Source organism: Stenella coeruleoalba, assembly GCF_951394435.1.
Source record: "Stenella coeruleoalba genome assembly, chromosome: 9".
Taxonomy (NCBI): Eukaryota; Metazoa; Chordata; class Mammalia; order Artiodactyla; family Delphinidae; genus Stenella; species Stenella coeruleoalba.
The window spans coordinates 28,554,351-28,578,396 of NC_137155.1; the positions used below are offsets into that span (position 1 = coordinate 28,554,351).

Sequence of the window (24,046 nt, forward strand, 5' to 3'; positions counted from 1 at the left end):
AATTGTCCCAAAGTTGAACAGTAGGAACCTGTTTTGTGTCATTTAGATATAACCATTTTAGTGTTCACCTTCTGTATTTTCTGCACCATACACATAATCATGCATTTCTGCAAGGAGTTTTTGTCCTTTTAATAGAGAATGGCATTTCAAACCCATTATACTTTGGTATAAAGTATGTTGCTTCTGAATATCGTTGTTTTTTTGCATTTTCAGTGGACAAAACCATACGCTTTTGTTAAAATATTCATGTAATAAGTTTCAGTGCACAACATAGTAATACTACTGCTGAAAAAATTACTGAATGACAAGATGTCTCTGCAGTTCTTTTCTGTCCTTAGGATAAGTGTCATTAAGGAAGTGTAGCATAAGGGGACTCTGTTCTTCAATCTATTTGGTTGTGTTGACAATTTGACCTAGAATTAGGATCAGTGGCCCCAGTTGTATTCAACTTGAGATTTAGCCTTCTCATCAAGTTTTTTGAATGTGTAAAATATTCATTTGGTTCTAAAAATGCAAAACTATATAAGAATATACGCAGAAAAGTTTTGCTTTTGACTCTGCAAAATGTTTCCTTCCAGTACATCTTTTGTAAATAAAATCAGCATCTGAAGATATGTGTACATACATATGTGTTTAAGTATGTACATTTATCTATATACTTTCCTAACTTCTTACACAAAAAGTAGCATACCATCTACCCTATCTATACTTTGCTCTCCTAATTTAGCAATGTATGTACAATTATAAGTCCGTACAAATGTCCTTCATTGTTTTTTATAGTACCGTGGTACTCCAACGGGTAGATTTTTTAAAGCTTTAAACTGTCTCTTACTTTGAATATTTGCCTTGTTTTAAATTTTTTACTGTAACCAACACTACAATGGATACCATCGGCATCTTTTTTCCCCCTTATTTACAAAGGACTCTATTTAGGTTGGACCCCTAGAAGTTGATTTGCTAAGTCAAAGTAAAAAAGCTATCTAGCATTTTGTGGTGTTAGTTTCCCCCACTAGTTTCCCCCGCTAGATTTTGTGTCATCTGGCCTGTAGACCAGTAAACTGTGACAATGGCTTTTTCCCCAGCAAATTTGCAAGGCCAGTAGAACTTGTTGTCGGCATTTTTGGATTTTAGATCTAAAAAATGAGAACATTTTTAAATGTGGGTTTTAATTTGAAATTTTTAAAGTGTTTTTCCTAGGTTTAAGGGTAATTTTTCCTGTTTTTCTTGTGTCAACTGTATTTTCAGTTATTCATTTTTCTATCAGAATTTGCTTTTCTGAAAGAGAGAGGGAAGGAGCGAGGGAGAGAAGGAGAGGGGGAGGGAGGGAGAGAAGGAGGGAGGAAAGAAAGGGGGAGCACGGAAAGAGAACAAACATAGGGGTTAAACTTCATCTATGATGAAAAGGTACACATTTCTTGTGGTTTTAGTTTGGGGTGGGTTTGTGTGTTTTTCCATGTCCAAGGTTTTTTTTATGGAATCAAATTTATTCATCTTTTACCACTTCTGAATTTTGAGACATATTACGTAGGCTTCCCAATTCTGACATAAGATAACTAATACATGTTAAGCACTTGCATGGTTTCTTTGAAAATATTTATATATCTGATCGACTTGGAGTTTATCCTAGTGAAAGCTATGAAATACAGGTTCAATTTTAGGTTTTTTTTTTAATGACTATTATCTTCAAAATATTAATCAAAAACTTTTATCCCTGTGATTTAATTTATCACATACTATACTTCCATAGGTACTTGGGGCCAATTTTACTTTGGTGCCAGTGGTCTTTCTGATTATTCATGTACACACAACACATTGCTTTTATGAGAGAAGTGGTTTCTTTTTCTTTATTTTAATATCTAGTAGGGCCAATCGTCCTCTACCAGGGCCAATCATCCTCTACCTTGTTGATCTTTTTTAGGGTCTTCCTGTCTATCCATGTTTGTTATTCTTTTCCATATGACATTCCTAATGAACCTGTTTACATATAGTAAAAATCTATGGTAATTCTATTGGGACCATGGTAAGTTTATATTTTACCTAGTGTAGATCAGTGTCTTTACAATGTTTGATTGTTATAGTAAACAATTGTGCTTCCTTCCATCTTTTTAAGACAACTTTTGTGTCTTTCTGAAGAATTTAAATATTTTCCTTCTGTAGGTTTTGTACCTTTAATCTTAGGTATCATATTTTACTGATTGTTTTTTTAAACAGGATCTTCTTTGGGATTATTGTTTGAATATCTGAAGGGTTTTGAATTTCCTAACTTTTAATACTCTGATACTGAAATCTTTGTATTGGTTTTTACTCTTTTTTTAAATTCCTCTTGAATTTTCCATACATATTATAAAAAGCAGGAAATTAAGCATGTTTCTTCTTTTCCAATTCTTATTGTTTTGAATAATAAGTCTAATTCAACCTTATATCAGTATAGATAGGATAGTGGCCCTTTTCCTTATTTTGGTGTTATTGCTCTATTGCTTCCTAGTATGTTGGATGTTGGTTTTGCTAGTGAGGCGTATACATTTTATCACGGTTAGAAAGTCACCATAATTTCTTATTTTATTGGTGTTTTTTTAACAAATAGTGGACTTTTTGAAAGTTTTTGTGTGTAGAGTATAAATTATATTAATGGATTATACTGTATTGAATCACCCTTGACTTTCTAGATTAAATCCTACTTAATTATGATAAATTGTTTTTAATGTGCTTTTAGATTCTTCTGATATTATTTTATTCATGATTCAGCAAGATCAGTCTGTACTTTTCTTTTTTTATTACATATCTCTTATGCCATTGTGTCTCTAACATCCTTATAAAACGAATTGATGGCCTTGACTGGGTATAGCATTAATATCTTCATTCATAAAAATGCTCTGAAGGTTTTCTTGTCCTCCTTAATCTCTGTAACAGTTTGTGGCATTAGAATTACTTGCTTTTGCATGTGTGGTAGATTTTTCAGTGAAATTCAGTCTAGGTCTTTGTCTGCTTTTTCTTATCATACTTTTTAGAAATCTGAAAGTAAAAAAAACAATGGGTATATTAATGTTTTCCTGATGCATTATTGATACATTTTTTATCACAGAGCCTGAAAAATATTTTTTAAATGGAGCTTTTTCACTTCTACCACTGTCTCAGCCAAAAAGACCATTTTTTTAAGATGGTATCTCTTCATTATTGTATTCTTCATCAGGTGATGATGAATAGATATGTTGTCTTGTTGATAGCTTATAGAACTTTAAAGCAGAAAGAGTGAAAAACACTTTTTTTTTTTTTTTTTTGCGGTACGCGGGTGTCTCACTGCTGTGGCCTCTCCCATTGTGGAGCACAGGCTCCGGACGCGCAGGTTCAGCGGCCATGGCTCACAGGCCCAGACGATCCGCGGCAGGCATGTGGGATCTTCCCGGATCGGGGCACAAACCCACGTCCCCTGCATCGGCAGGTGGACTCCCAACCACTGCGCCACCGGGGAAGTCCCAAAAAACACTATTTATTAACTGAGATTGCTAACTCAGATCTTTTAAACGTCAGTTATTTTCTTTTCCTCTGCTTCTGATATCTGAAAGAAAGAGTGATGAATAATTACCAATCTGATAACTATTATGTATTTTGTCTATTAATTCACTAAAACAAACTCTGTTGATATTTTAATTTTTTAAAAACTTTCAGTGTTATGAATTTTTCTTCCCCACCTAACTTAATTGGAAAATTCTCTTCCCCATGACATCCTGAGATGTGATGTGCCCGTGGAATTCTAAATCCGTTTCCTGGAATATGTTTATGCACAGCATGCAGAAACTTCCTATGTATTTTTTCTTCGCTCAGGGCATACTTCTTAATGACACATACCACCTGCTCAAAGCAAAAATTCTTTGTGATTTCTGAGTTACTCAAGGTCAGAAGCACATCTCAAAATCAGAGAATATAGTATTTTCAAATTTATGAATAATGCCCAATACCCTACCAGACTATGAAATCCAACGTCATTTTAAAGCACTATGTAAATTATTGATTGTAACGTGAATAGCAAGGATTCATTTTTTACCTTAATTATCGACATCAGGGTAGGAATATTGATAGGCCTGAGTAATTAAAATAGTTTAGATTATTTCTTTCAGTATTTTTGAATGTCTTACGCATGATTCAAGAATCAGTTTAGAGAAAAATGTGTGGTGTTTGAGCCCCATATTTGCTCTTTATCCTCTTTTCTTTTTTATATATTTTCCATTTATTCAGCAAATATTTAAAAAGCATATGATATCCTTTACTTGGAAATGTACATATTTATATCTGTGTTATTTATGATGTCTTTCTTTATATTGTTGTGGACTTAATGTCCATGAAATAATCAATTCTGGTTCAATTCTAACCTGCTTAACATGGTAGCATACTAAAAATGATGAAATGCTTTCAGGTTTAGTGAGTTTAACTCTTTTCACTTTGCTATTAGAAGCCTAAGTGAAAACAAAGATCAATGTGAAAATAGGTGTCAGGATACTCAAAATTCTATAAACTGTGACACAGTAATTCTCATCATATAACTCTACCTTAAGAAAGCAGAAACTCAGCTAGTGACTTAAGTGTAAAGAAGTTCAACATTATTTAATGGAAAATTGGCAACTACTTATCCAATAATAAGGGACCAGGTTAATACTATATTTCTGAATTCTTGTGCTATATATTCAGTTGTGCAAAGATCAGCAAAGCTGATGATCCCTATTAGCACCTGTCAGTCAAGACTTCAAAACTGTAAGCAAAAGCTTGCAAACTCAAAGTAACGCCTCAACTAAATGCATTGCCCCAACCCTGATAACTAAGTTCCAGCTGCATTGATGTGCTTTATGTTCCTTGGACATGCTGTACTTATTACTACCTCAGAGCCGTTGTACTCCAGTTACTATCACATTATCCATTTTCATCATCTTTATTACTGTTACCACTATTAGAAATCATCACATTGATATATTTCTCTTCTTTTTTTTACACTGAAGTATAGTTGTAGTTTCAGGTGTACAGCAGAGTGATTCAGTTATACATACATATGTATCTTTTTGTTCAGATTCTTTTCCCTTACAGGTTATATCATAAGATATTGAGTAGAGCTCCCTGTGCCATATAGTAGGTCCTTGTTTGTTGTCTATTTTATATATAGTCGTGTGTATCTGTTAATCCCAAACTCCTAATTTCCACTCCCCCCCCCCACTTTTTTCCCCTGGTAATCATAAGTTTGTTTCTAAATCTGTGACTCTCTGTTTTGTAAATAAGTTCATTTGTACCTTTTTGTTTTTTGATTCCACGTATAAGCGATACCACATGATATGTGTCTTTCTCTGACTTACTTCACTTAGTATGATAATCTCCAGGTCCATCCATATTGCTGCAGATGGCCTTATTTCATTCCTTTTTATGGCTGAGGAATATTCCATTGTATATGTGTACCACATCATCTTTATCCATCCCTCTGTCGATGGACATTTCAGTTGCTTCCATGCCTTGGCTATCGTAAATAGTGCTGCCGGGAACACTGGGGTGCATGTGTCTTTTTGAATTATGGTTTTCTCCACATATATATGCCCAGGAGTGGAATTGCTGGATCATATGGTAGTTCTATATTTAGTTTTTTAAGGAACCTCCATACTGCTCTACAAAGGGGCTATACCGATTTACATTCCCGCCAATAGTGTAGGAGGGTTCCCTCTTCTCCACACGCTCTCCAGCATTTACGTTTATTTTCTTTTTATTATCTGTCTTTTTCTACTGGACTATAAGCTGCTGAGGCATGAGAGGCTGGCCTATTCTCTTCCGTACTGCATGTTAGCATAAACATATTTGTTGATACATTATAGGCACTCAAGTGTTTAACAAATAAATGAGTGAATAAAAAGTTAGTAATAGGATATCATGAAACTGTTAAAAAGCACTTGTGATGTTTCAGAAAAAAGCTTAAAACAATGAGTGTTGGCAAAATTGTATTTACCTTATATATATAAGCAGAGGGAAATGAACACATTAATGTTAAGGTTGATAACTCAGAGAAATATTAAAAATAAGAATGCTGCTTTTTTATTTGCTAAATCTTTTATAATGGGCATTATTACTTTTCAAATCTAAAAGTAAACACAATATCTGAAGCAAACAATAATATGATAGGAAAATCACATGAATGGAGACATTTCTCCCTTTTAACTACTTAATGCCTCCCCCTTGAATATACTACTGGAACACAACAAATTTTAGGAGAAAGCAAGTAACATACACATAACATGGAAACCAAGATGTTCACAGATGCTAAAAAGCTGTATCTCGATAAAAATCATAAAGATTATCAAATGTTTGGTAAAGGATTTGATGTTCAAATACATTGCAACCAATGTTGATGGGAATCTTGTATGAGCATAAAAAGTTTATTTCCTTTTAAGATGTATAAGGCAGAAATTTTTTATATCCCTTTATGAATGAGAAATTCATTACAGAATATCAAGAATCATTACATATCTGTTATGCCATTATGTCCTTAATATCCTTGTAAAATGAAACAACAATTGGATGTAATTTTCTTGACATGATTGGTTGTAAAATAACATTAAGTGGGTCAGAGATCTAGGAATAAATCACAATTACCTTTTTCTTCTCTCCCAGAGAATCTAGCCACTTACATATGTTTTTAAATCATACTGTAAATAGAATTCTGACAAATACCAAAATTTTCCTAAACAATTTTGCCTAAAATTGACCAACTGCATTGTTTGAATGGATTGTATACATAATCAATAGTTTCCCTAAGTGATATCATCCACAGATCGATTCAAATTGTGCAGCAATCTAATATCACATTGACAGAGCAGTTATGGGCTTACTAAATGATTAGTCCCACTGTAATTTTCAGAAAAAATAAGTGCACTTTATTTCAGCTTAGAAATATAATTACACTCTTACTGCGCTCGACTAAGTATCATCAGAGAGAATACAGAATAAGGTACATTAGCAATGACATTACTTTGTTAGCTGAATTTTTTCTTATAAAATTATTTGATACTGAAGAGGGTATTTTTACAGTCAATTAAAACTTACATATTTAAGGAATGATATCTGTTTAATCACCTGAGAGTCACTGGGTTATCTTGGCAGTTCTTTTGACATAAATGAAAAACATGCAGGAAATGTTTCATTGAGGAAAGTAAAATTAATTATTTAATATAATAATTCTAGAGTCTCTTTTGATGGAAATGACAATCTCCACAATATTTTAAGAATTAAAGAGAGGAATGGTTTGAGGCTGTCATTAATTACCTTAGTTTTCTTTAATAAAGAACTCCAACTTTGTTCAAATCAGCAATAGGCTCAAATCAAATAATTGGGACTTTCTTTGGAAAGTTAGGAATCATTGGGAATGAACGCATCCAAGTAAGAATTAAGACATGATTAAAGTGAACTAAACAAGGAGGAATATTTTCTCATGTGAATGAGGTTGATATACAATGTGTTCAGCAGGGTGTAAGCAGCAAGTGACCGGTGAGTATTTTCCAGTGTGTCATAGTTCATCTTTATCTTGCCCTTAATTGAAATGAATTCTTTTAAATTTAATTATATCCATTTTTCTTAAATCTCTTTTTCCAGCTTTACTGAAATATTCATGTATAACATGTAAGTTTATGGTATACAGAGTGACAATTTGATACAAGTATATATTGCAAAATGATTACCACAATAAGGTTAGTTGATACCTCCGTTCCCTCATGTCCTTCCCATTGATGGTGGGGGGAGGAGCGAGTGAGAACATTTAACCCTCTTAACAACTTCAAGTATATATTAATGCAGTTTTGTTAATTATAGTCACCATGCTGTACATTATATTCCCAGAACTTACTGACTTTATAGCAGGGAGTTTGTATACTCTGAGCAAATTCTCCCCATTTTCCCCACTTCCAGCCCATGGCAATCACTGTTCTACTGCCTGACTATGAGATTGACTTTTATTTTTAGATTCCTCATATAAATGAGAACATAGAGTATGTGCCTTTCACTGTCTGACTTTTTTCACTTCCCATAGTGCCCTCAAGGTCCATCCATGTCGTCACAAAAGGCATGACTGACTGCTTTCTCGTGGCTGAATAATATTCCACGATTGCCACTGTAGTTACAATTAGTACCTCTATTATTTTACAATATGATCATTTCTTTTTAGTGGTTAGAATAATTCAATTCTGGTCTTTTAGCAAGTTTAATGTTTGTAATCTGATGTTATTGTCTATATTCAGTATACTATGCATTTAGATCCCTAGGGCTTTTCCTCTTCAACGTCTATCCTATCTCTCCAACCCCTGTCCCCTGGTAACCACCATTTTATCTCTGTTTCCGTAAGTTGACTTTTTTATATTCCATATAGGAGTGACAGCTTGCAGTTTTAGCCTTTATCTGACTTACCTTACTTAGCATCATGCCCTCAAGGTCCATTCATGCTGTCACAAATGGCACGATGTTATACAGACCTTTCACACCTTGCTTAAAGTTATTCCTCAATAATTTTTTATGCTATTGTAAATATAATTGTGTTCTTTATTTTTTGCATAGTTCATTGCTAGTATATAGAAACACAGCGGATTTTTATGTTGATTTTTGTATACTACAAATTACCGAATTTGGTGATTAGTTCTAACAGCTTTTTGGTAGAGTCTTTAGCGTTTTCCATACATAACATCACGTTATCTGCCAACAGAGACAGTTTTACGTCTTCCTTTCCAGTGTGGATGCATTACGTCTTCCTTTCCAGTTTGGATGTTTGTTTTGTTTTTCCCTAATCGCTCTGGTGGGACTTCCAGGAATATGTTAAATAGGAGTAGAGCATGAGCTCCTGGTCATACAGGAAAAGTTTTCAGTCTTACATGACTGAGCATGTTTGCTGTGAGGTTTCCAGGTTTCCCTATATGGCCTTTGGTATGCTGAGGCACAGTCCTTCTGTACCCATTTTGTTTAGTGTTTTTATCACCAAAGGATGTAGACTTCTGTCAAATATTTTTCTGCATTTATTGAAATGATCTTATGATTAATGTGGGGTATTGCATTTAATGATTTGCATATATTGATCCACCCTTGCATCCCAGGGAAGATCCACTTGATCGTGGTGTATGATCCTTTTAATGTACTATTGAACTCGATTTGCTAGTATTGTTGAGAATTTTTGCATCTGTATTCATCTATAGGGATATTGGCCTAGAGTCTTCCTTTCCTGTAGTATCCTAGTCTGACTTTGGTATCAGAGTAATGTTGACCTCATGAAATGAGTTTGGGAGTGTTCCCTCCTCTAATATTTTAAGAAGTATTGGCATTAATTCTTCTTTAAATGTTTGGTAAAATTCACCAGGGAAACAACAGGGTTTGGAAGTTTTTGATTACCCTTTAAATCCTTCCATTCAATATTGTTCTCTTGAGATTTTCTATTTCTTCATGATTCAGCCTTGGTAAGTTGTATGTTTCTGGGAATTTATTTATTTCGGTTATTCAATTTGTTGGCCTTTAATTGTTCACAGTAGTAGTATATGGTCCTTGTTTTTCTATGTTATTAATTGTAATGTCTTTCATTTCTGATTTGGGTCTTCCCTTACGTTCTCAGTTTGTCTAAGCATTTGTCAACGTTTTCCTTTTATCTTAAAAAAACTAGCTTTTAGTTTCATTGATGTTTTCTATTGTCTTTTTTACTCTCTATTTCATTCATTTCTGCCCTATTTTTGTCATGCCTTTACTTTTACTGACTTTACTTCTGACTAATTGTGCACTTTGGTGGTTTTATCTAGTTCCTTGAGGTGTAAATTTAGGTTGTTTGCGATCTTTCTTTTTTCTAATGTATGAATTAACGTCCCTCTTAAAACAGCTTTTATTTGTTTGATAGTTTGATATGTTGTGTTTCCATTTTACTTTGTTTCATGATTTGGACTTTTTATTTCTTTTTTTGACCCATTGATTATTCAGAAGCATGTTGTTTAATTTCCACACATTTGTGAATTTTCTTGTTTTCTTCCTATTACTGATTTTTTTTGTTTGATACAATTTTGGTTGGATAAGATACTTGGTATGATTGTAATACATTTAATACATTTGCTAAAATTGTTTTGTGACTTACGATACACACTGAAGAATATTCTGTGTGTTCTTCACAAGAATGTATATTCTGCGGTTGGGCTAGAATTTTCTGTATGTGTCTGTTAGGTCCATTTCATGTAGGATATAGGACAAGTGCAGTGTTTCCTTAGTGATTTTCTTTCTTTAAAGTATAGTTATTTTACAATAGTTTCGTGTGTAAAACATAATTAAATATTTTATAGATTATATTCCAATTTAAATCACTGCAAAATAGTAGCTATATTTCCCTGTGCTGTATATCTTGTTGCATATTTATTTTATACATAGCATTTGTATCTCTTAATCTCCTACCCCTATTTTGCCCCTCTCTCTCCACACTGGTAACCGCTAGTTTCTTCTCTAATATCTTTAAGTCTCTTTCTGTTTCGTTGTATTCATTTTTTTTTAAAGTTTCCACGTATAAGTGTTCACATATGGTCTTTGTCTTTCGCTGACATATTTCACTAAGCATAATACACTCCAGGTCCATCCGTGTTATTGTAAATGGCAGAATTTCTTTCTTTTTTATGGCTGAGTAATATTCTACTCTGTGGGTATGTGTGTGTGCGCGCGCACACACACACACACACATATCACCTCTTCTCTATCGAGTCATTTGTTGATGGACACTTAGGTTGCTCCCCTAGCTTGGCAATTATAAGCAATGCTGCTATGAGCATATGGGTGTGTGTATCTTTTTGAATAAGTGTTTTCATTTTCTTTGGGTACATACCCAGGAGTGGACTGCTGGATCATATGGTAGTTCTATTTTCAGTTTCTTGGGGACATTCCATACTATTTTCCATACTGCATGCAAAAACTTTAAATTCCGACCAACAGTGTACTAGAGTTCCCTTTTCGCCATATCCTCTCCAGCATTGGTTTCTGGTAGACTGTTTGATGATAGCCACTTTGACAGGTGTGAGGTGATATCTGATGGTTTTGATTTGCATGTCTCTGATGATAAGCAGTGCTGAGCTTCTTTTCATGTGCCTGATGGCCATCTGTATTTCTGCTGTGTAATTATGTCTATTCAGGTCTTCTGCCGATTTTTTTAAGCAGGTTTATTTGATATTGAGTTGTATGCACTGTTTATATATTTTGGATTTTAACACCTTATCAGTCGTATCATTTGCAAATATTTTCTCCCTTTCAGTAGGTTGTCTTTTCTGTCAGTGGTTTCCTTTGCTGTGCAAAAGCTTTTAAGTAGGTCTCATTTCTTTTTGCTTTTAACTGAGGCAAAAAAATTACGTCAAAGAGTGTTCTGCCTATATTATCTGCTAGCAGTTTTATGTATTTTGGTCTTACATTTAGATCTGAAATCCATTTTGAGTTTATTTTTGTGTGCAGTGTGAGAAAATATTCTAAGTTCAGTCTTTTAGATGTAGCTATTCCATTTTCCCAGCACCACTAATTGAAGAGACTGTCCTTCTTTGTGATATCTTTGTCTGGTTTTGGTATCAGAATGAGTTGAGAAGTGTGTTTCTTCATCTGCCATTTTTTGAAATAGTTTCAGAATGGTAGGTGTTAACTCTCCTCTAATTGTTTGGTAGAATTCACCTGTAACCCCTTCTGGTCCTGAACTTTTATTTGTTGGGAATTAATTTTAATTACTGATTCGATTTCAGTACTGGTAATTGGCCTGTTTGTGTTTTCCATTTCTTCCTCTATCAGTCTTGGGAGATGGTACGTATCTAAGAATTTGCCCCTTTCTTCCAGGCTGTCCATTTTATTGGCACAGAGTTGCTTGTAGTTGTCTCTTAGGATGCTTTGTATTTCTGCTGTGTCAGCTGTAACTTCTTTTTCCTTTCTAGAGTCCTCTCCCATTTTTTCTTGATGAGTCTGGCTAGAGGTTTATCTTTTCAAAGAAAGGTCAACTTTTACTTTCATTGATGTTTGCTATGGTTTTGTCTCTCTTTCATTTATTTCTGCTCCGATCTTTAGATTTCTTTCCTTCCACTAAGTTTGGGTTTTGTTTGTTCTTCCTTCTCTAGTTGCATTTAGGCGTAAGGTGAGGTTGTTTATTTGAGATGTTTCTTGTTTCCTGAGGTATCGAAAACTGCCCCAGCTTCCCTAATTGTTGCCTCTATTTCTAGCTTAGAACCAACTAGAGAAAGCCAAATAGGCTCTCCTGACTATTCACACAAGATGCCCCACCAGGAAGCCCACCTCTGTCTTCCCCATGCCAACAGTCTCTGATCAGGGCCTTCCAATTTTCCACTCGAAAGCTTTTATACTTCTCTACCTGCCCTTGATTCTCTGCCAAATTCCAGTACTGGTGGCTTACTCCCTTCTTATAGCTCCTTCCTCATTTGGCTAGTCTTTGCTTATTTCCATAGGAGTCATAAGGAAAATGCCAATTATCCTCACAAGGAGCTACTGTGCCACACACACTCAAATGATAAAGTTAAACGGCTGACAGTTCCAAGTGTTTGTTAGTGAGAAAGCAGAGCAGTGGTTCTCACCCGGAGACCATGCCAAATGTTCCCTCGGGGCAAAAATTATCTGGAGACAGTTTTGGTTATCACAACTGGGGGACTGGGAGCTCTGCTACTGGAATCCAGTATGGATAGAGGCTAGGGATACTATTATAATAACGTCTCAAATGCATAGGAGATTCTCCTAAAACACAGCATTGTTCAGCCCCAAATGGCAGTAGTTAGTGCTGCTGCCGAGAAACTCTGATGTTGAGCAAATGGAACCCTCCGATGTGTACACCATATGATCCAGCAGTCCCACTTCTAAATACTTACTTACCCAAGAGAAATGAAAGTGTTCATATGTTCACACAAAAGTTGTAGGGGAATATCCACAGAAGTATTATCTGCAATAATCAATAAACTAGAAACAACAAAAGGATGAATGGATACACAGACTTTGGTATCCATAACATGGAATTCTACTCAGCAATGAAAAGGGACAAAATATTACTATATATGCAGCACAGTGAATATCAGAAACATCACGCTAAGTAAAAGGAGTCAACACAACAGACTTTATAGTGTTTGAGCCCACTTACACGAAATTCTAGAAAAGGCAAAACTATAGTGACAGAAGTTGTATCAGTAGTTGCCCGGGACCAGGGTCAGGCAAGTGCATGGCATGCAAAAGGGGCAGAAACTTTAGAGGGTGATGGAATGATTCTATACCTTCATTGTGGTGATGGTTAAATACATATAATTACTAAACATCATCAAGGTTTACATTGAAAATGAGTAAGAATTATTCTATAAAATTTTATATATAAATATATATAGGGCTTCCCTGGTGGTGCAGTGGTTGAGAGTCCGCCTGCCAATGCAGGGGACACGGGTTCATGCGCCGGTCCGGGAAGATCCCACGTGCCGCGGAGCGGCTGGGCCTGTGAGCCATGGCCGCTGAGCCTGTGTGTCCGGAGCCTGTGCTCCACAACGGGAGAGGCCACAACAGTGAGAGGCCCGCATACCGCAAAAATAATAATAATTATATATATATATATATATATATATATATATATATATTTGAAATTAAAACAAGGAACTAGGAAGTATCCATTTGGGAATGATTAATTCTGTCAAATGCTCCCAGAGAGGCAAATAAGGTAGGAATGGAAACAAGAGGAGGCCATCGATGACCTTACCAAGAGCAGTTTGAGTAAAGTGGTTGGGTCAAAAGTCAGATTTTACCGGGCTTCACATAAACGGGAAGTAAGGAAACAGGCAATAAGTATACACTACCTTTTTGAGAAGTCTGAATTAAACGAGGAAGGGAGGGAGAGACTGCACGACAAGAGAGACAAGCACAAAGGCTAAAGGGAGAATATTCCAGAAGAGATGAGACTTAGTGAAGATGCAGAAGAGAAAGACTGAGGGGAAGGAATTAGGTTGAAAGCTTAACTGGGATGGTTGCCCTTGTTCAAGCCCCTCATCCAGAGTAGAAAAACGGAAATTAAGGTATGGTTGTATATACATTCGTAGGTAGGTAGGGCAGGAAGCTCAGAGAGATGGTGGCTTTCTCAATTTTCTCAGTAAACTAGGAAGCAAGCAAGTTTGGTTAGAGAGAAGGAGAATGGTGACCTTGAGAAGTGAAGTTTTGTAGCCAGAAGGGAGGAACTCAGTGTGATCTATAGCTAATAAAGGCCAAGAAAAGGATTGGGCAGTGCTAATGGTATTGATGAACTTGCAGACCATGAACTGGTAGTGGTTTATGTTTACAAAGTTGACTGATACATTTAGAAAGTATAGCCTTGGATGTTAACTAGACTAATTGTGGTAAAAATTGCACAATATATACAAATATCTGCTGTACACTTGAAACTACTGTTATGTTAATTACACTTTTAATTGCGGTATAGTCTTACAAATTTTATTAGAAGCCAGAAAGTTTAATTTCAGCATCGATCGCAGTTTTGCTTGGAAGGTGTGGCTGGAGGAAAGAGATATGAAGGTATCAAGAATTTTAGGGAGAGTATTGTTTTAGATTGTGGGATCCAGGACCAGTAGGAGAGAGTGTACAGGAAAGAACTATTTGTTATTTGTTAGGGTTACTTATCTGTTAGCAATACAACCCCTGCTTCTGTAAAGCACATATATATATACACACACACACACACACACACACACACACACACACACACACACACACACACACACACACACACACACACACACACGCCTAGTCTTAGGCTAAGACAATTTCAAAGAAACACCTTTTTAAGCATATGCTAAAGGAGGAGAATCCATACGATAGAGAACAGACAAAATTGGTTAGTTTTTTCAAAGGCCATCTACCATTGGTAGTTTGGGTATGTTCTTTTATTTAAATTACCTGTTTTATATTATATCTATATCTGTATATCAATTAGAAATGTTTCAAGGTTTATAGCTAATCCTTAGCCTGATTTCAACAAACGCTGTAAGTAAGAATTTGAGCATAATAGATCCCTTAGATGGTCTTGTGATTTATGACATCTTATCACTGTGACATAATGGTTAATACAATTCATTTAGTTTCATAAGTATACATAATTCTGTCATGTTGGACATGAAAAATAATCTGAGATGAACGGGAAAATATTTTCATACCGTTTTTGTAGTGTTGTTTTTATATCTCAAAACAACAACAAAGAAAACAGTCTTTCAAACCAAGTCCTTACTGTTTCATGTTTATGCAAAATAAAATAGTATACCTCACTTATTTTTTAATTTTATAAAAGTAAAGCAGTTTGTATATTGCGGTTTTCAATATATGTATATATTTAAGATACCTAAAATATAAAAATACTGATGAGAATAAAGTTACAATTTTGAAATTCTCACATAACATACCAAAAAAAGCCTCAGAAGACATATTTCTCATGTCTCAACCTTTAACCGTTTCCACAGGCAATTCAAGCAACTCACTTTGCACTTGACAATATGAAGCCTGTAAATGAGTGTGTCTGGTGTCTGCAGGTATGCATGCCTGCTTCACACAAAGGAGCCACATGTAACAACGATTTACCATGCATAGAAACATATGCAATAATTGATGGGGAATGAGAGCCTTTTTATATGATGTGTTTCTTTTCAGAGGTTCTGTGATCCGTGATACTGACACTTTCCAAGTAAAGCTCAAGGTCATTTACAAGAAAGTATTATTTTAGAAAATAAGTAGTTAGAAAAAATCCTACATCTGTACAAGCTAGGTTAAGCACCACTTTTGAAGGCAAGGGGAACTGCCTTTGTCTGGATTGTAAAACCTAAGTTTAGATAAAGAATCTGGCAAGCAAGCTGAAAGGCAGAAGGCATAAAAGGAACACGGTGTTATTAATGCTTATCACTCCTTAGGTCCATGCGGTTCAATGACAGTTTCAAAGGGATGTGCCGATAAACGATTTGCCTATAGCTTGGCACAGTGTGCTGTGATGCCAGTAAGCCTCTTGCGGAACAAAGAAAGCTAAGACACTTCTGAAGCTTGAACAGCTGAAGGACAGCTCTGAACCCAAGTGGCAGGTAGTGTTTCCCTCGGGCTTTTGTTACATATATATGTATGATACATAACAAATTCATATATATATATAAATATCTCTACGAGACTATATCAACGTGCTGTGTTAATAACAAAGTAGTAACCGCAATCGCTGCCGTAGTCTCAGAAGGTTTTATGAGAGCGTCTAACAAAACCTTAAGTGCTCAAGAAAATAGCACTGTTTTCACTTTACTGCAGATCTTAAATTTGCCGGATCTTTCTAAACTGGTACCACTGAAAATGCCACTGTGTTATCAGCAATGAGAAAAATGTCAGGAACTACAGAATATAAGCATTTATTTATTCTCCCAAATAAAATTCAGAGACAGTGAACTCCAGCTAAATGTTAGATCGTCATCTTGAATATGTATTATCGAGTAGGCAAAATATGCAAACGGTAGTTTAAAACTCATCGATATTTTACTCATTTTCTTTACCTGATGATCAACTGCTTTAAATTCAGAATACTAACTGTCCTGTACACAGGCCTGAACCTGCATATGACAGAATAAAAGTAAGTCAAAGGGAAAGTTCTATTCCCTTTATCTTCGTAGAAATTGAGTACTTTGTTTTATAATCCCTATGTTCAAATATGGAAATGTTAGTGGTTTAAAAGGGTTGTAGGGTATTTAACCAAAATGTATTTAACTTGTTACCTCTGAAGATTTAAGTTGATTTCGTTTATTTTCTTAAAACAATGGTGTAATGTGCATAGGACTCTATAGAAGTGTGTGAGCATATCCATAGAAAAGATTCCTAGAAGTGGAGATTCTAACCAAACATATATATATATATGCATTTTTAATTTTGTAGCTGTTGCTAAATGGTTTTCCAAACCAGTGGCACAAATGCATAGTCTTAGCACTAAAGCCTTAATGCCCTGTTAACCCATGTTCTGGGCCATATTGGGCATTACCAAAATGTTTCTTTTCAAAATAATAGGTGAAAAAAGTGACCCCCTCAGTGTTGTTTTGTCTGTATTACCTCACCTATGAATGACTGACTTTTATCTAGAGGATTATTACTTACTTATTACATTTCAGTATTTGTATTTCTTGTAGGGAGTAAATTTTATTTTTTCATACTGATATATAACATAACAATAGAAGGCATACAAATCACAAGTGTACAGTACAAATTACCACCAAGTAAATCTGACATAATAGAACTTTACCATCATTTTAGAAGAGCCCCAGTTTTTCCTCTCTGCTGCTAACCTCTTCTCCAAAAGTAACCCCTATCCTGAAACGTAACAATACAGAATTGCTTTGCTGGTTTTTGAACTCTTTATGTAAAGAATCACACAGCTGATATCTTTTTGTGTCAGTGTTCTGTTTCTCAAAATTGTGTCTGTGAGATTTATTCTTCTTTTATGTTCCTTTTTAATTGCTGTATAGGATTTGTATAACTGTTACAGTGTATTTATCCATTGGCTACTGGACATTTGGAATGTTTTAAAAATTCTGTTATGAATAATACATTGTTAATAATTCCATACATTTCTGGGTTTTCAAAAATGTCATATCTGGTATTTTCTTACTAATTTCTATAACTTCGTTATATATGCTGTTATTATCTTCCCCCCCTGTAGGTCTTACATTTTTAATCTCTTAAGAACTTTTTTCATATAAATGCTTAATTTTAAGTTATCAATCATTTCCTTTATTAAACCCGAGATTAAAACTTCTAACTATAAATTTTTCCTTGCAGTGAGTTTGTGAACTTATTTTCTGCTCTTATTTCCTAAAGACTCCTGTTTTACTCTTTCTTTCGTATTTAGATAATTCACCTGAACTTGATTTTTGAGTATGGGGGGAAGATGGGGAAAGGGGTCAGATTTCATTATTTTCATATATAGATATGCAAGTGATAGATAGCACACGACTTTTTAAACTGATCTTTCTCCACCGCTCTTCAATGCCCTCTTTTTTATATGTCTGTCTGTTTGTGGAGGTCTACTTGGACACTCGATATTGGTCTTGCTGTATATCCTTGTACCAAAAGTACATTGTTTAAATACTGTACCACCTTAATAAGAATTCTTGATACCTGTTAGAATAAGTCATTCCATATTGGCCTTCCCCTTCAAGATTGTATTTGCTCCTTTGCCCCTTAAATTTCTTTCACACATTGCTTATATAGAATGATACTGCTTAATTTCCAAATATGAAGAGATACTGTAGTTATCTTTTATTTCGACCTTAATTTCCATGGGACTAGAAATATAATCTGTATGAATGATTATCTGTGTAATTCTTAGAATTTATTTCAGAATTCCCTTTTTGGCCTAGCAGGTTGTATAAATATGCCAAATGAACTTGAACTTGAAAAGAATGAGTGTTTGTTTTGCACTTTGGCAGGAGGCGGTGGAGTTTGGAGCCTATTCTATATACTTCAATTATATTAAGTTGATACATCTTTTTCAAAGTTTCTATATCCTTATTTTTGACTTCCTATTCAAACATTTAAAGAGCAAACATTTAAAGAGGTATAGTAAAATCTTTGTGATTTTAGATTTGCCATTTTTTCCTTTTATTAATGTTAAATTTTGTATTATCTTCTGAGGATATGTTATTAGGGGCACAAACATATTTATAATTGTTATATCTTCCTGGGGATTAATCCCTTTAATCACTATGAAAGAGCTATACTCAATTTTCTGTTTAATATTAGTACAATGTATCTTTATCCCAATCCTTTATTTCATACTTCATGTATTTTTGTATTTGAGCTGTAATTCCTAGAAAAAGTGCAAGAAAAGAAAACAAAAAACAGTGCAGATGATTCCCTTCCCCGTCCTCTCATAATGGTACTATCATAAATAGGTATACTGCCCAAGGCACTCTACAGATTCAATGCAATCCCTATCAAATGACCAATGGCATTTTTTGCAGATCTGGAACAAAAAATCTTGAAATTTGTACAGACACACAAAAGACCCTGAATAGCCAAAGCAGTCTTGAGGGAAAAAAACAGAGCTGGAGGAATCAGGCTCCCTGGCTTCAGACTATACTACAAAGCTACAGTAATCAAAACAGTATGGTACTGGCACAAAACTGGCACAAAAGCAGAACTATAGATCAGTGGAACAGGATAGAAAGCCCAGAAATAAACCCACACACCTATGGTCACCTAATCTTTAATGAAGGAGGCAAGACTATACAATAGAGAAAAGAAAGACAGTCTTTTCAATAAGTGGTGCTGGAAAAATAGGACAGCTACATGTAAAAGAATGAAATTGGAACATTCTCTGACACCATACACAAAGATAAACTCAAAATGGATTAAAGACCTAAATACTATAAAACTCTCTGGCATAAATTGCAGCAGTATTCTTTTGGATCCACCTCCTGTAGTAATGCAAATAAAAATAAACAAACGGGACCAAATTAAACTTAACAGCTTTTGCACAACAAAGGAAACCATAAACTCCATGAAAAGACAACCCATAGAATGGGAGAAAACATTTGCAAATGATGAGACCGACAAGGGATTAATCTCCCAAATACACAAACAGCTCATGCAGCTCAATATTAAGAAAACAACCCAATCAAAACATAGGCAGAAGATCTAAAGAGACATTTCTCCAAAGAAGACAATAGGCACATGAAAAGATGTGCATCATCACTAATTACTGGACAAATGCAAATCAAATCTAAATGAGGTATCCCCCCACAAAGGCCAGAATGGCCATCATCAAAAAGTCTACAGACAATAAATGCTAGAGGGTGTGTGGAGAAAAGGGAACCCTCCTACACTGTTGGTGGGAATGTAAATTGATACAGCCACTATGGAGGACAGTATGGAGGTTCCTTTCAAAACTAAAAATACAACTATCATATGATTCAGCAATCCCACTCCCAGGCATCTGTCCAGAGAAAACCGTACTTCGAAAACATACACCCCAATTTTCTTTGCAGCCCTATTTACAATAGGGAAGACATGGAAGCAACCTAAGTGTCCATCGACAGATGTTTGGATAAAGAAAGCATGGTACATATATACAATGGAATATTACTCAGCCATAAAAAAATCAAATAATGCCATTTGCAGCAACATGGATGGACTTAGAGATTATCATAGTAAGGGAAGTAAGGCAGAGAAAGACAAATAGCATATATCACTTATACATGGAATCTAAAAAAATGATACAAATGAACTTACTTACAAATAGAAACAGTCTCACACACTTCAAAAACACACTTGAGGTTACCAAAGGGGAAAGGTGGAGGGGAGGGATAAATTGGGAGTTTGGTGTTAACACACTACTAAATATAAAACAGGTAATCAACAAGGATCTACTGTATAGCACAGGGAACTTAACACTCTGTAATAACCTATATGGGGGAAAAAGCTGAAAAAGAATGAATATATGTATAACTAAATCACTTTCCTGTACACCTGAAACTAACACAACATTGTAAATCAAATATACTCCAATATAAAATAAAAATTAACAACAAAAAAAGAAGTTTTGAGATACTTTGAAAATAGGACTTTAAGACCACTGTATTTCTAAATTCATCTTTATTTCCCAAGTGTAGTCTTTTTGGAAACCATCCTAAAGCATGGGTAATAAGTCAGACGCCCTCATCCTGAGAGGGTGTTCATCACCAATTTTTTCCACTAATCCCAGTAAACTTGCCAAAATACCTGCTCTGCCCATAGTTTCTCAGCCTCCTCTTAGAAACAGGAGCTATCTCAAAGGTCTACATGGCACCAAATGCATTTTTCCCATTTTCAAACGGGACAAACGTATTTTTTAAGAAATACCTGTACTTTACAATAGAGGAATTATATTCTGCTGTCCTACTTCTCAATAGTTGCCACTTCTTTTATATATCTGTACTATTTTTTTTCCCTAAACACTGGCCATTCATTCAAGTTTGAAATGAGTAAGTTGCATACGCTCAAGTTAAGGCACGTGTTTTATTCTGCATAAAGTTCCAGACTCTCTATTTTGACACCATTTTTGAAAACAATCTTTGCCAAAAATATTTATTTTTTTCTGTTGCATCTCTATTTCTTATTAAATGTTAGTAATAGCACTTAATTTTGAAAAAGTCTCTCTACTCATTTTAAGCTCTTTTAAACCACTTCTATTAGTTATCTTTTTTGACCAAAGAGAATGCATGATTGAATTTAATAAGATATTCAAGATGGATTTAAAACTTGAAACAAATAGATAAAAGAGCTTTAACACAGAACAATTAAAGCAAGACTAGTGAGAGATGAAGTGAAATGCAAAAGGATCTGAAGGGAGTCTTTGAATGTGATATTAAAGCAACTGTGAAAACTGATACCTATTGATGATTCCTTAATAGACCAGTCCTAAATAAGAGTAGTTCACAAGTTTACTTGAAAATAAATATATAACTAATTCTAGATTGCAAAGAAATAAACACAGATATAGATATCTTTCTATCAAATGCCTTTTGTGAGTAAACCATACATCAAAAATAGAGGTATATGTCTTTTCTCCAGCTGGTGGTTTAAATGCAGTTAGTCTGATTTCCGTAAACTGCAGTCACAAATCAGTCTCATTGCGTTATTGTAATTATGTCTTGTATAAGGCAGAAATTAGAGGTTTACATAAACATGCAATCAAATACATTTCAGGAATCAGGAAAATTTTAAAAGGCTGCTTTTCTTCTTATGTTTAAGATACTTAGAAATTATTTCTCTTCTCAGTCTCAATTTCTTTATGCATAAAATCAGATGCTAGTAATACCTTACATAGATACTATAAGGGTTATTTAAAACAGATTACGTGGAGTGCTTAATACATACAGTGGCAATCTCTTTGTTATTGCTCAGCAAATGTTATTTGAATCTGAATATAAAATTGATCTAATGTCCAAACAATTTACATTCCATTTTCTTCTATCAGATACCATTTAAAATAAAATGTCAAGCTGTGCAACATATCTAAAATTGATTTTTTAAAATTTCATTACTATAAGCATGAGTGTTCGTGTCAGATTCTTACTGTTGTCTAAACAAACAGGAAGCGAAACTGGCAGCAAATGACAAATCATAACATAAAAGAAATGGTGCCCAAAGAAGATGTATGAGATGATCCATTAGATTGCAGAAAAATGGTTAGAAATTGTTTATAATCTTAAATATGTTGAGGCTTTCTTTATGATGTAGATTAAAAGAACCAAACCCAAATATTAGGGATCCTCCCTCAAAGCCCACCCACAATTGTGATACACTTGTCGCTACTGCTCATGGCTGAGTTTTGAACAGCACTGCGTGGCCCGTTGCTATTGTTTGCACCAAACATACAAGGACTCAGACATCAGAACAAATATACTCTGGGGGAAAAAAAAATCGGAAAAGTCAAATGAAAAGTAAACGTAACAATACATTATTTAATACATAGCAGAGCATTTTTGTGTTTTTGATTTGTTTTTTGAAAAAACTATAGCCTGGTTTCCCAGTCCTTTGACTTTCCAGCTTAAAAACAAGTCGCCAAAGGAGATCACAAGTAATTAACTTTATATCATTAAGAGATTAATCAAAATGATTTAATGGTGTTATTTGGAAAGTCGTCTTTAATTTTTAAATGAATCTGGATTTTCCATAACTCAAGTGTTTTATGCTATGCTTACCGTGTTTTACCAATATAGACTTCACATATCTTTTACTTAATATGCAAAAATTCACAAAGAGCCTATAACATGCATTGGGACATATTTATTTTTGTTCTTTAGGACCAAGTATGGGACATTTTAAAAAATATTTTTATTGGGGTATAGTTGATTTACAATGTTGTGTCAGTTTCAGGTGTACAGCAAAATGAATCTGTTATACATACACATATATCCACTCTTTTTTAGATTCTTTTCCCATATAGGCCATTACAGAGTATTGAGTAGAGTTCCCTGTGCTATACAGTAAGTTCTTGTTATTCATGTTATATGTAGTAGTGTGTATGTGTCAAGTGTGGAACATTTAAAACATTTTTCCATATATAGCCCCATTCTATCTTTTAGTTAATCACACCTACCTACTGTGTGATTAACTAAAAGATAGAAATCAATTAAGAAAGCAAAAACTCTTGAACTCCTTTCTGTTATAGCTTAGTTTCTAAAAATTCTATTCAATCTCTATTTCCAAATATTCCTGATAAAATCCTCATTTAGTTAAAATTATACTGGAAAATAAGGCTTTAGACAGTGAGTTTCTTTATTTTTCAAAAATAAAATGTATTGTTATTATCAAAACTTGAACATATGTTTTATTTTTTTAATTTTGAAATCATTTAGAGTAATAGGAAGTTGCAAAGACAGTATAGAAAGTTTCCGTGTAACCTTCACCCTGCATCCCTTATTGGTTGCATCTTATTATGTAAACAGATTCAAAGGGTCACATACTGCATGATTCTATTTATATAAGATTTTCCAAACAACAAAAGTATAGAGATGGAAAACACATTAGTGATTGCAAGGGTTGAGAAGGGTGGGTAGAAGGAGGTAGGTGTGTCTATGAAGAGGTATTATGAGGGACATCATTGTGGTAATACAGTAATTCTGTATTGATTGCAGTGGTGACTACATGTATTTACACGTGATAAAGTTACTTGAAACTACACAGATACCTTATACCAATGTCAGTTCCTTGAGTTGGATATTATATTACAGACATTGAAAATGTAGCCAATAAGGGACAGCATGGCTCCTGTCTGCCCTGGCTGATCTAGCTACTGCTCCTGATGACAGCTGAACTTACCGGGTACAGAGCCCCCAGCATGTGATACCGTCCTTTGAGGGTGGCTTTGGATCACGTGGACCTTGTGTTTTTGTGGAAGCAGCACTGATTCTTCTTGAATCAAATATTCTGGGTATGGGTCTATGTGCAACATTCCTGCATATACAGTCTCTCAGCCAGTGCCTCTATCCAAGGATACGTAGTGTTTTTGTCCATGAACCTGACGTAC

General features: G+C 34.7%; 1 protein-coding gene and 1 pseudogene across 2 annotated transcripts in view; one reads left to right on the forward strand and one right to left on the reverse strand.

The window, feature by feature from the left end:
* Nucleotides 1-17,590, forward strand: part of LOC307191449 (protein ILRUN-like) — a 294,049-nt pseudogene extending 276,459 nt beyond the window's left edge. Inside the window, exon 4 of the transcript XR_013831763.1 lies at nt 15,921-17,590. The product of XR_013831763.1 is annotated as a protein ILRUN-like (transcript). The remainder of the gene's footprint in view (nt 1-15,920) is intronic.
* Nucleotides 1-24,046, reverse strand: part of LOC307191450 (uncharacterized protein) — a 447,023-nt gene that overhangs the window by 34,042 nt on the left and 388,935 nt on the right. The window lies entirely within an intron of this gene.